The 13824-nt window shown below is 37.5% G+C and overlaps 1 protein-coding gene across 1 annotated transcript in view; it reads left to right on the top strand.

Annotated features, from left to right (window-relative positions):
- The window catches only part of LOC129576381 (E3 ubiquitin-protein ligase MYLIP), a 65073-nt gene that overhangs the window by 37195 nt on the left and 14054 nt on the right, over positions 1 to 13824 (top strand). The gene's annotated exons all lie outside the window — the stretch shown is intronic.

Genomic DNA, 13824 nt, shown 5'->3' with positions numbered 1-13824 from the left:
TTCCAAACTAGTTTGCGCGTCTTTTTCGCTGAAATCTAACTCACATACGTAGAGAGAGTTCACTGGTACGCCATTCTTGCTGCATTCAAATTGAAAATATTATTTTCATCTTTTTTTTTCTCGCTTCTTTTTACTTTGAGCTGCGCTTTTCGTTTGTATTTCGTATGTTTCACTCATTTCTTTATTGTGTGAGCCGGTGTTTCGTGAACGAGTACCAACTTTGTGTTGCTCTGAATTTCTGGGCAGAGCAGAGATAAAAGGAATTCAGTGTGACGCAAAAATGCTTGTGCAACGACTGGAAAACAATTTGTTTTTGAAAAGTGTGCAACTGACAAAGAAGACGGACAACGGACAGAAGTGCACACAAGCCATATGTATAGACGCAAACAACTGACATTTGGAAATAACAACCTTTGTTTTTCCGAATCACCCAAACGCAGTCATTTTCAACAACACACACACACACAAACGAGATGAAAACTACGGCATTTTCCTCTTCTTGAGAGAAACAAACGAACAAATTAATGCTGTGTTCAATTTGAAAATAAGAATGCGACTTCAATAAAACCTTAAAATTTATATTTTTATACCCGGTATGCTTGAGATGCACTTTAGCAGTGCCAACAACAGTTGGTGCAAAGCAAACCTATTCAGTGCAAAGAGCATGAAAGAGCGAAAAAAAAAACTAAATTGCTTTTTATTTATATTCCCGGACTTTTCATTTATCCCATACTCAAGACCTATGGCCACATTTCCTTCTTCCAATGGCATTGAACAATACCAATTAAACTGTGTCATAATTTCGATGACAATTGAAGTAGTATACCAGCGATTACCCAGAGTTTTATCGGTTGTGAGAGTGACCGACAATGAATCTCTTGCAGATGTTTTCAATACATGGTTTTTCTGCCGAATTTTTTGTGGAAATATTCATGAGTTGACGTCGTTAAAATTCAAAAGTTTGCATTCGCTAGCTCTCCACAATGTGTGGCGTTCTAAGCAATGAAATACATTGTTATTGAAGAATTAGTGATTGTGTACTTTTTGACTGTCGTTAGATCCTCTGTCCTGTTCCAGCGCGACTCCTTATATTATTGCGTTCCATTAAAAAAAAAATCTTTTGCGAAATATCATTGGAGCGTGCAAAAATTATTGCCAGTGTTACGCATGGCAGCGGCATCTAGATTTGTGGCTCTTGCGTTGTGGTGCCCAGTGGTGGTGTTATATCGCTGAAAAATGTTCTACTCCGATTATGCAATTAGAGAGAGAGAAAGAGAGAGAGAGAGAGCGAGCGCGTGGTAATGCAGGCCGCCCCATTAAAATGTGTTATTCTTCACACTGTGTATTCCTAAAAATGTAAATGCAGAGTGCATTGTGCAGCGCCGGAAAACGGAATGTCATCGGTGGCAAGTATCCAACATTCAACAGCTCCGTCAATGCGCGCCCGTGTGTGTGTGTGTGTATTTTAGTGGCAAATTTCTAATGGCATTCCAAGTCGGTTGAATACGAAATGAGTCATCGAATGTGTGTTAGTGTGCATGTGCACAGTCAAAAGACAATAAATCATCGAATGAACGCGAATGAATTTTTTTTTTCTGCTGCGTTCCGCTTAGTCATGTGGCACGGTGTCACTATGAATTCGGATGCATAGCAAGATAATAACCAAAAATTGTGCCACCGCCGTCTCATTTTTATTCGATTTTTATTTCCAGACCATGCCCGTTTGCTATGCGGAGAAATGTTTTCCACGGTGAATCTGTATGCGGAGTATCTCTTCACTAATCTATGCATATACTCTGCTCATAGCTCATCCGCGACGGATATTTCACCGCACACCAAGTACATGGGCAAAATATTCACATGAGCGATGGGGATCTCGAACAACGGTGAATGATTTATTGTGTGTTTGCGTTTTTGTGCAGAGTAAAAACAGCACAGCACAAATATGCACTAATGTGCCTCACAAACTTTACAAATTACTCGCGAATGATATACGCACCGTGTCATCAACGAAAAGAGCCACATCCATTCTTTTCACGCGAAGTGATCGCGCGACTAGGTTATCAAATGCGAGTAGTTTCTTGCCAAGATAGAAGGGCAAAAAGCTTAAGTTAAAGCGGTTTGTTGCCAAAGACAACTATAACCATCCTGGTAGTTGGATACCCGATGGAGCAGCGCATTCCAATTGAAAAATGAAAGTGAGAATATTTTATAAAAGTCGCACAGTTTTTTTTTTCTTTTGCTCTGAAGTAATCTTCATCTGTCTCTAAAGACAAAAGTTCTTTTTCGCCCCATGGCACAGAGTCTATGCAAATCATAGCACCAAAGCAACAGAATGAATGAAAAAAAAGACATTTGAAATAACGCAACATTTTCTCGGATATCACACGCGCTCTCCAATTATAGAAAATGTATTTATATGTGTATTGCTATTCCAATGAATAAAGGAAAGTGTTACGCATAGCTTTTATTTTGTGTGTGCGATCGTAGAACGGGGTAAATGTCGAAAAATGTTATTAGATCATTTTGAAAATCATTCTCGACTTTTAGCTTTGGAAAGTTTTCTCGTTGTTTTGCGCTCAGTTATGCTTTCCTCATAATTCATCGGATGCATTTCAAGTTGGCCGCTTTTATTCAGTTGCATCCTCCATCATCTTTGGTGGCTGTTTGCTGCGTGTGCGGCACATGTTGTGCGGGTAACTATCCACTTAAAACACTTGAACATATGGCGACTCTCGAGCAAAGTTTCCAAATTCATAAACTATTTTTTTTTTGCTGTTCACAGAGAAAACACGGTGAGAAAACGAGAAATGCAAGAGAATGAACATGAGCACACACACACACACACACACACACACACACACGAAAGAACCAAATAAGTGGAGACAGCTAGTCAAATTTCGAGAGTGTTGTAACTTAGTGTGTTTGAAAGCCGGTTGATGGCAGCGCCATCCTAATAGTCTAACAAGCGTTTGCAATGTCAATGTGAAATTAAGAAGCATCTATAATAAACTGTCAACACTGTTATCTGACATGAAGTCTTTGGTCGGTTGTTGTGCGGTGTTGAATCTCTTGCCATTCGACTAAGGCTATTGAGGTGGCGCGTCAGCGCTCAAAAAACATTTGATAAGTCGCACAGCGAATGCGAGCTTTGCATCAGTCTAATGATAATGATGGTGTTGAAAATTCATGCTATCGATTTAACATGCAATGCACTGCTCAACTCATGCACATTCATTCGGTGGCCCACAAGCGGCTTGCAATTTGAGTTGAGTTGCTGCTGTTGCTGCTGGTGCTGGTGCTGGTGTTGGTGTCTGCAGCAGAAAGTCGACTTTGTGCTTTTTTATACAACACAGTGAATTTATGTTATTTGATGTCAACATTTGAATAAAAGATAACGAATGCGTTTACTCGGTCGTTTTTCGGTTAACATTTCAGTGAACATTCATATCCAGTGACCAACATACCAACTGCTCACTCTCTTTGTTTTTTTTTTTAAATCCAACATTTTCCGAGAGTTCATATGAACTACGACACAATGTCTATCAATTTTGTATCACAATTGTGTTGGCAATCTTCAACCAAATTAAAATGAAAATACAAAACGAATGACGAAAAAAAGCACACCCACACACACACACACACACACGTGTTTTATTCATAGAACATAGATGATATCAGGCAAAAATTATGCGAATCACGTTATTTTCTATCTCGCATAGAAACACAACCACTCATTTCTTTATAAAGAGGAAATTAAATCAGCAGAAGCGAAATTAGTTGAATGTATTGTTCACGCGTGTCCAAAGCGCGGGCAAAAAAATGAATCGACAAAACCAAAAATTGCTATGACTCAGGCCCATAAATTAGTAAAGCTGTCATGTGAAAATAGACGGTGGCAACAGCATTAGTTACAAATTCACAAGAAACACATTTCATACTGATGTGAGAGAGTAGAAAAGAAGATTCATCAAATAAAACATCGTTGAAAATCATCTGCGCTCATGTTGACAAATGACAGTGTCGCCAGTGTGTTGATTGAAAAATGGAAAATTGTCAGAATTAGCGAGTGAAAAAGCGATAGCATCAATTGAATTTCATTGTAGCCGATTGATCAACGGAGAAACAATAGCGAAAACAACAACACCGAAAATCCAATTGCTCTCATCATATTATCCACTTGTCTAGTATAACTCATCTGTCATGCTACGCAACCACCATACCACCCAATATCTCTCTCTCTCTCTTTCTCTCTCTCTCTCTCTCTCTCTCTCTCTCTCTCTCTCACTATACACAATGTCCGATGGGAGATCTAGCACACAAATGTGCAATCCATTTCCAGATATATATATATGGACGCATTCTATTTTCTCTCTCGCTCTCTATTGCTTTTATGCTATTGCTATGGGAATTGCTAGTGTTTTGCGATTTATTTCTATGGAACTCAATTTTCTTCACTCGATTCCACTTCGCCGAACCAAACCATTTTAAATCAAATTCAATGTGAAACAAAACAGCTTAAATATCGGCTGAGTCAAGCAGAGCACTTCATTAATGTGTAAACATAACATTAAATTATTGCTATTGCTATTGCTTTTATCGTATCGATGATCGTAGCGACTATACGCTCGAAACCGTAGCTCCGTGTGCAATATATATATATATATAATATATATAGATTTTTGTCATTTCAATGAAATATCACACTTCAACCGACGTTGTTTAACTAATAGAATTCGAGAGCATTATAAAATTGTGTGCATTGCTGCACAGTGTGCATTGGACAAACCGTTTGTCACAAACGATATGATGAATCATGTGGAACGAAAAAAAAACCGTAGAATACGACATATATCATACGATTCTGTAGAGAGATAGTAGATGGAGGCAAGAAAAAATGTGCAAGAAATGCTACAGCACTCAATTGAATTGCACTGAAAATTGATCAATTCGATTCGAGAATAATTCAAATGAAATTACGAGCGGGAGATAGAGATAGAGAAAGAGAGAGAGAGAGAGAGAGAGAGAGAGAGAGAGAGAGAGAGAGAGAGAGAGAGTAAGAGACTCAACCGTCAGTTTGGTAGAATTCATTTCCTGGAACTAAACGGGGAAAAATTCGGTAGACATTCTGGTTGAATTATTTAATTCAGTTTAAGTGAATGCCATGTCAAAGAACCACTTGCATGTTGTCGATCTGTGAAATCCCGAACAAATACCATTCTCAAGTGGTGCACAAGTATTAACTTGCATCTAACATTTTCGAGAATCTTTCAAACACTTTGAATGTGATTCGCTTAGCTGCATCATTCTGTGGTGATCGAATGGAGATACCAAACGTCAATGCTCAAAATGCCACCCAAAACGGTTTTAGATTTAGTTCGTTATTGCAAATATTTTATGAGCCATCATTAGACTGGCGATGTCTGGATAGTGATTCTTTCTATCAACTCACTGAATTACAAATATGGAAACAGAAAAAAAAGTGTAACTCATCGTTTGATGGTAATTTCAAAGATACGACGAAAACCATCATCACAACTCTTTCAACGATGCACCGAATACAAAAACCATATCAAATATGTGCACGATGGAGGTTCAAGTTTTAAGGTGTTCATTCCAACAATTTTCAAGCTGATTCATTTATTGTTTTTTCATTGAAACAACTCAAGTGATTTTATTGTTTGAAGTGTACACGTAATAAAAAGAACATCACTGGCGAAAATTCCATGATGACTAATCATATAAATAAATCGTGTTGTCTTTGGTGTCTGTTCTATATACAGCCGTCATAATTGACTGTGATAAAACCAAAATCACGATTCATGATTCTTTCAAGTTATCACATGATTCGTTGCCAGAGATGACATAGACCCACATTCATTCGCAGCAATTCCTCTTTCGTATGAGAAATCAGTCGTGCTTTTCAAATGGCATTAGAGAGTTCAGGCGAACAACAAACGGCAAACGTTTGATTGTGCGTTACATCTTGCATCGTGTATCACGAAGTGTGCATTCCCAAGCGTGCATTCCATTCGCTCTCACACTAAATATAGACAGACATTACAGAGATGCTAATGTTCATGGCATTCTGTCAATTAAAAATATAAAACTGTAGCAGCTAGTCGCTTCGTTCACTTTTTAATAATCCGTTACAGCTGGATTTTCTGCACAACAGTCATAAAATGTGCCACATGATTTTAACCATTAAAGGGAATATCTATCCATAAAATGTGCACCGCACAACGTGCCTTAATATGGTTTAATTATACGTTTTCAGTTGGAAATAGGTAACCCAATGTGCATGTATGTATCGCTCTATCTCTCTCTCTCTCTCTCTCTCTCTCTCTCTCCGTGTATGTGTATATGCATAATCACAACAGCAGCAGCATCATCATCATCGATAGCAACAACTATAACTTGGTGGCTTTTGTGCTTTATTCCTTCCGCTGTTTAATCCAATAAACTTATGCGATTTATGCGGTCAAAATATTCACATTCGCATTATTCACATTATGCAGACTAATGAACTGATTCGGCCAACAGCCGAAAATAACACGACGACAAAAACGCTGATGAATAATAATCAATGGTATTTGAGTAGTGAGTAAGCACATGGCTGACAGCCAACAAATATGGAAATATACAAAGCGAAAAACATCGTATCCCACGTGGATAAAACAATCGATAATTTTCCTTGGGAAGCGATGCAGATTTTCAAGCGGATAACCCATCCAAATTGTAGTTGTCTATTAACCAAAATCTACATTCGAATTTTTGTAATACAAAAACCCATGTCGAACCTTCATTATAAATTATTATAAGATCAAATTGAACGAAGAAGAAAAAACAAAGTTGTAGCAAAGTGAGGTGAACTCGGTCATATACGCCAAAACAACAATACATACGGCAACTATAAAAAAAGAGTATTCACGCGACGAACAGAACGTATGAATGATTTCAGTTTTCGAGTCCAAAGTCCATATTTTACTTTCGGGTCGATCAAAGTCCAAAGTCTCCAATCGACATCGTACACATGCACAATGCTCGTGACTTCTCTGTGTTGGTTTTCTCTTTTATGCCAACATTCACATACTACGGTCTCTGTTGCCAATCGCCTAGTGTACGGGCAATAAACTGTGTTGGTGTATGAAAATCGGCGTGTTCATTGTATCGAACGGCGCACACATTGAAAGAACAGAAAACAGAGAGAGAAAAAAAAACAATCCATATCCATTTATGTCACAGAGCACCGCTAACGCAATGAAAACAGCTGGTATGAACGCGCGTCAAATCCATATTTACCGCATAAATCGTAAGGCGGTGTTGTGCGTGCCACCGCACATCATTCATGTCTTTCTCTCTGTGTGTGTACATTTTTGACTCAATCCAAAACTCAGACACATCCACAAAACCAAAATACCATTACAATTGAGTCGGATACTCAAAAGCAAAATCGCCGTATTATTGGTTTCGTTCAAAATGCAATCGTCGTCACGGCCAGAGTGCGAACATGACATGTATTGGTTGTTGAGATGTGCTTTTGGCATCGGTGTATTGTTTTGAAAAGCCGAAAAAAAAACACACAACGAAACGTTTGCATGTAGATGTGTAAGAAGTCAAATCCGATTGTACGACGCACCGCAATAACAGCATGTTTGCATCGATATCTATCCGAGCAAGAAATATCGATGTATATCCATATATTCATCTGTTTGGCGGTTTTGTTTTGATATGAAGTGTTGGTGTGTTTTCATTCGATTCACGCATCACGCAGTCCCCTTCGCACACCACAAACACACACGTAAACTATGCGAAAAGAAAAAACAAACTAACTAAACAACGTTCGCCTCCACCGCAAACCGTTCGTAATTACTATGTTTGTATTTTTCGTAGGTCTTTACCACGGTTGTGGCACGTTGCTTTGGTACACATTTAATTTACATATAATTTCTTGTGGTTCGTATGTGTGTGTATGCGTGTATGTTCGATTATAAATACACAACAAAGCGCTTCGAATCGATTTGGTGTACGAATGGAATTTTTTCGGCATTGTTTCTGTGCAGGCACTGTTTCATTTTCATTTATATTTATCAATGGCATTATGCCTTTGATATGAAGCTATATTAAAAATAGCCTAAATTTAATGAGCTATCTCTGACGGTGAAACAAACTAGTTAGTCATTTTCAAATCCGATTTAATCATACACTCAAAATATTATCAGATACCACACTTCAAATGATTCAAAACGTTGCCTCTTCCACCAATGGTGATTTCCAGCATGCATGCTCCCGGCTCATCTTTTTGAAGCTGTTAATTCAATTAAATAAGTTCTAATTTCATACGATCTTCTGTTGTTATTTTTTCTTTTGATTTTAACCGAAACCACTCATCAACTCATTCAAAATTGGAAATTTCGAAATATAAACAACATGTTGCAATTTCACATCGTTTGCAAATTGAACATTTGTTGCGGTGACATTTCGTGTTCAAGCTGAATCAAAATGAAGAAAAGAAAAAAAAAAGTCATACAAATGATAGAAAATACACGATCAAATATATCCCACATTCATAAGCAAAACGTTTAATTGCAAATTGCTTTCTAAATGGGCATTCAAATTTGTTTGGACATTGGACTTTGTTCGATGTTTCGGAGTGAAAATCAACAAAACAGTGAGAGAGACAACACATAGAGAGTCAGCAACACCGAATTCAAATGAATAAAGAATGAAGATAAATTGTAATTATAGTTTAATTAAATCGTTGTGCAATTTGTATGCGCGTGCTGTTGTGTGTGTGTGTGTGTGTGTGTGTGTGTGTGTGGGTTCTGTGTTGTGAATGTACTTCGTTGAGCTGAGCTAAAAATGATTTTGCCCAGTGTCTCTCTCTCTCTCTCGTGAAGAAATCTATTTGTTTGCAGTACACAGCACAGCACACACTCCGATTTACACTAGTATTTTTTTGATATTTTCTTCGGTTGTGCTGCTGTGGATAAAATGAAAATATTTGTACACTGCTTATTTGCTCGATTGGCAACAAAGTACTCGATAGATATATCAACGAAATTAAAACTAATTAAACGATAGTATGCGATTTCAATCTAATGCCTGTCCTGTGCCCATACGGATTGATGAGCTCATTGCACAATGCACATGCATGTCTTGTGGCTCGATAACTGCTCGATATCCATAAGATGAGACGAGTATCGATTGTTGTTTTCAGTGTCGATGCATTGACGAATTTAAAATTCGTTCGCCATTCATTAAAAGCACATCGTTTGCATTCAAAAACCTAGTAAAATATATGCACTCATTTGAACTCATCATCAAATTTTCATTAAGCATGCTACCGATTCACGCCGGTATGATATACGAGAATAAAATACAATATTAACAAACACATCGGACACGTATGGCACGTCAATTAAGTGCTTGAGTTAAATCGCAATGATAATTTTTATGAAATATTCATCGGTCATTAACTGATGATGATTTCTGTTTTTCAGAATATTCGAATCGTTTTAATTTGAGATCGAGTTTTTTTTTCTTTGTATATCTAGACATTGATTAATGTCCCGGAAATTCGCACAAATATTTTGCTCAATGTAAAAATGTCCAATATTAATAGCGTCAACATAGAGTTCTCACATTTCTGTTAAAATGCACATGAATATCATGTGTGTTGCATCCGAGTCCTCATTGCATCGATCAAAACTCGTACAATTTCAGTTCTAAGATCGCAAATGGTGGTGGTGGTAGTCTGTATTAAAGGAATGTTCTCTCTTAAATTTTGGCAAAGTGTATGCGATGCACATGTGTAAAAGTATTATAGTAAAACTGAACCGATGGTATACGCAAGAAACACTCACATGTGCAATACTAGGTGAAAATGAAGTGAATCACTTTGCGTAAGAAATAAAATACAAATGACACAAGGATTGTTGAGCGAAAAATAAAATCGAAAGCACAAAGTGATTACATCAGCCGCACATTTGGCCTTAAAACTCGTGTCGTCAGACATTCACCAAGAATACCTTGCTACAAACTGTTGTTGAAACCGAATAATCACAAATGAATTGGTGAGATCAAGGAATGGCAAAAACAGTAGTAAATTTTAATGAACCGGGAAATATTTAGGCATGAAAAGGGTATACAACATTCGGCAATTACACCGGTGTGAATAGGAAAAAAACTAATGAATAAATTGTCAGAAGATTTACGCGCTTTATTCCAAATAAATTTTGCATTTGAAATTTTCTGCTACTTCTCTTTTTCTAAATCGAATTAAAACGAAGAAAAATGGACGCGAAAGAACTTCAATAGAAAAAAGAAGAACTGAAATAGAAATGTGAAAATGAAAACGAGAGAGAGAGAGAGAGAGAGAGAGAGAGAGAGAGAGAGAGAAAAGAAAATGAAATAAGTCGCCGTGCCGTGCCAAGTACCATGCGTACGTGAGCGGCTGACGGTCCAAAGTCCAGAATTTGTGTGCTGCTCGCAACTGATCACGTCTACACGTCTACATATCAACCGCATATGCTGTTTGAATGCCATACAATTGCCTGCAATCCGCACATTCCGCATGCAATATAATTCGGAAAGAAAGAGAGAAGAAAAAAAAACACATCTCCAAAAGCAAATATATATACTGCGGTTCGGTGTTTTTTTTTTTCTTTCATGTGACTTTGCGCAATACTCCACCATTACACCGAACCATGATAAGGTAGTTTTTCGATTCAGTGCTTCAATATCGGTGCGCTCACCGTGATAAAAGTGAAACGACATCTTATTTGTAATTCACTGTCGAGGCAAATTATCATCGCAATGATATATTTTGATAAAAGGCAAATACGTGCACTTATTGAAAATGAGTATGACACATAGAAGATGGTTGATAAACGGATGACACAGATAGAATTGCGATCTAATTTGAAAGTGCGTCGGAAATGCCTTCCAGTAAGAGAAAAATATTAGTCTTCTTTTCGTGCAAAAACCAAATCGAAGACGAAAAAAAAAAACGTACCAACACCAAAAATCAAACCAGCAGTTTGGATATCAAAAACATTAAATTTGTTACAACCAGATTGCCATTTGCTGTCAAGCATTGCCCGAAGACATACGCTCGATATTACAGTTGAAAGAAAAAAAAGGAAAAAGAAACAATAACAAAAGAGACCGACAAAGAAGAAGAAAGAAAAAAAAATGAAAGCCACAATCCAATGTACAATTCGTTATACGAACGGTTCGTATAGAATTTATCACTTAATGAACACGTGCTTGCCGCGACTTGTTTTGAGATCATAGTCGCACATTTGTGCGCTTGTGTTTTGATGAAGGAGAGGGCAATGCGATGATATCATAGTAGTATATCCGATACGTCCTCAATCTGTGGCACTCAATCAATTTATGTTTTCAATGCGGGTCTGAAGCACGTCAATACAGAGTCGATCTGGCAGTATAATCAAGACTATAACGGCGGACGGACACATACATACGCACAACACACGCTTATTGTGCCGTATTCTACGTCAACGCCGGCCACACACACACACACAAAAGTCTATTATCTATTTTCACACAACGTAAAAATAGCAATGAATAACGATGACCGCTTCCCATACTGTTGGCCAAAACAAACGGCAGCTTGTACTAAATCGATTTTCAATGTGCCAAATTTCGAAAAAAAAGGGTTTTTTCCTCATTTTTCGGTGTTGAAAAATTGCTTTTAAACCTTTTCACATAGCTACAGTTACAGCTATCATCGAGGCTCGGCTTACAATTGTATAAAAACGAGTAATAAATGAGCATTAAATTATTCATTTCGGACAATCGCATACGATTCAACCGGCCATCTCCGCTCTCATTCTTTTGTTTTTCCTGTTTCTATCCATCTCACAACGCATTCGATTACGTTTTCAATTAACTAAGAACTTTACGAAATAGCGGTGATTGGTTTTAACGAAAAACAACTTTTTATCCGCATAAAATCGAACGCAAAATAACGAACCAAATGGAAAATGGAGACTGAATGTAGAACGGAATGTTGTTCGTTTTATTTTTGACGCTCACAGGCGATAAAATTCATGATATGTGGTGTGTGTGTGTGTGTATATATATCCATTTCGGTATTCCTCTCCACTATCTAATATGTGTCGAAAAGTGTATTTTAGTGTGGTATTTTTTTGATGTGACTCACATCATGTGACACGATGTATGACTGTGACCCTAAAAACAAATTATGCTATATAATAAATGCAATTTAAAAAAAATAGAAGACAAATCCCAACACAGCACGCCGGATGCATCGAAACATTTTTCGGAGCAGGAAACAAGAAGAAGAAGTGTGACGCGAAAAATAGTGGCTCATGTAATTTGAATGGAAAAACAAACGGATGTGCACTTGCCATGTAAATATTTTTGCATTCGGGCTGAAAATCAATGAATATTTTTTTTTTTTCGTTTCATTTCATGTAGTTCACTCACTTTTTTCCGTCGCATTGATGACATTTATTGGGAAATCTAATGAATTTTGTAGTTGCCCTGCTTGTTGCTTTGTACTTTCAAGTCCCATAAAATATATATCACAACATGTAGTGTGTTTTTCTATCTAGTATGGGTACACATCATCGGAAAATGCTCATCGATAAACTGTCGCCCCACTAGTGGTTGGTGAACAACAACAACAACAACAAAAAACCAAATACATATATGCAAACATAATTTTAAGCTTGTTGTTAGCATTCACTTGTTTTTCGTTTGTATGGTGCTCGGTGCCTGTCAACATTTTTCGTATCATTCTCGTCTCCAAAGCAAGCTAAACAAATGGCAATGCAATGTTTCAGCGATTGTGTTGTGTTCGGTGCCACACTTTTCGAAATGTGCCTGGTACAAGTGCTATTGCTTGCTGGCAAATTTGATGCACTGTGTCTACATACTGTGCTTTGTGCGCATTTGAACAAAAACAGTTCCCGTTTCGTCCCATTAGACTATTTATCGCTTGTTTTTCGGACCAGGCAAAACACTTTCGGATTTGTATCACTGAAACTCCGGCATTCATGATGTACTCGGCGGTTGGTGCATACTAGCCCAATGTTTGCTCAATGCAAATATCCTTCTGATTCAAATTTAATTAAAAACAATGAGTGATGTTTGGGGTTAAAATCTCCAATGCTTCCATTGCGCCAATTATACACCAAAAGCGAAATTTATTTCCAAAATGTGGCACTCAATTTGCATAACATTTTTCGTTTTTTTCTTTGTTGGTTTTCAAAATTAAAGTTCATTTTTATACCTCATTGTAGACGAAGTGAAGTTGTTGATGGCATGCCGCATGTGTGAACATTGAAGATGTTAGCTCCAGTCAAACTTTATGTCTGTATTATGAACAATATTAGCTAGCTAAATCACAGACACAAAAGTTTCGTGACAAAATTTACTCACTGCAACTATTTCGAACCTATATAGTTTGTTCGTTTGGTGCGTTGTGCTTGCTGTCTGATCCAAATGAATCGATGACAATATCCGTACGGAACGTAATAAATTAAACCACTTTTCAACACATTCCACATGTTGTTCTTGGCGAGATACAGTGAACACATGATATTGAGCATTAGCTAGCCGAGTAACTAGCGAGAAACCAACGCACAGCATATTGTTATGAAATGCTTGCCAAAAATATGGCACATTTTCTCTCTTCAAAGTTTGTCATGAATTCCGTATGCATGTGGTTTCTCTGGGTTTTGAATGTTTGTTATTAGCTTTAGTATGTGCGTATGCGTATGCATGTGTGTGTGTGTGTGTGTGTGTGTGTGTGTGTGTGTGTGTGTGTGT

The sequence above is a fragment of the Sitodiplosis mosellana genome, unplaced genomic scaffold (assembly GCF_009176505.1).
Source record: "Sitodiplosis mosellana isolate CC-2019 unplaced genomic scaffold, AAFC_SMos_1.0 Smas_scaffold_6181, whole genome shotgun sequence".
Classification (NCBI taxonomy): Eukaryota; Metazoa; Arthropoda; class Insecta; order Diptera; family Cecidomyiidae; genus Sitodiplosis; species Sitodiplosis mosellana.
Note: the sequence above shows the minus strand (reverse complement) of the source record. Positions and strands in the feature narration are given on the sequence as shown.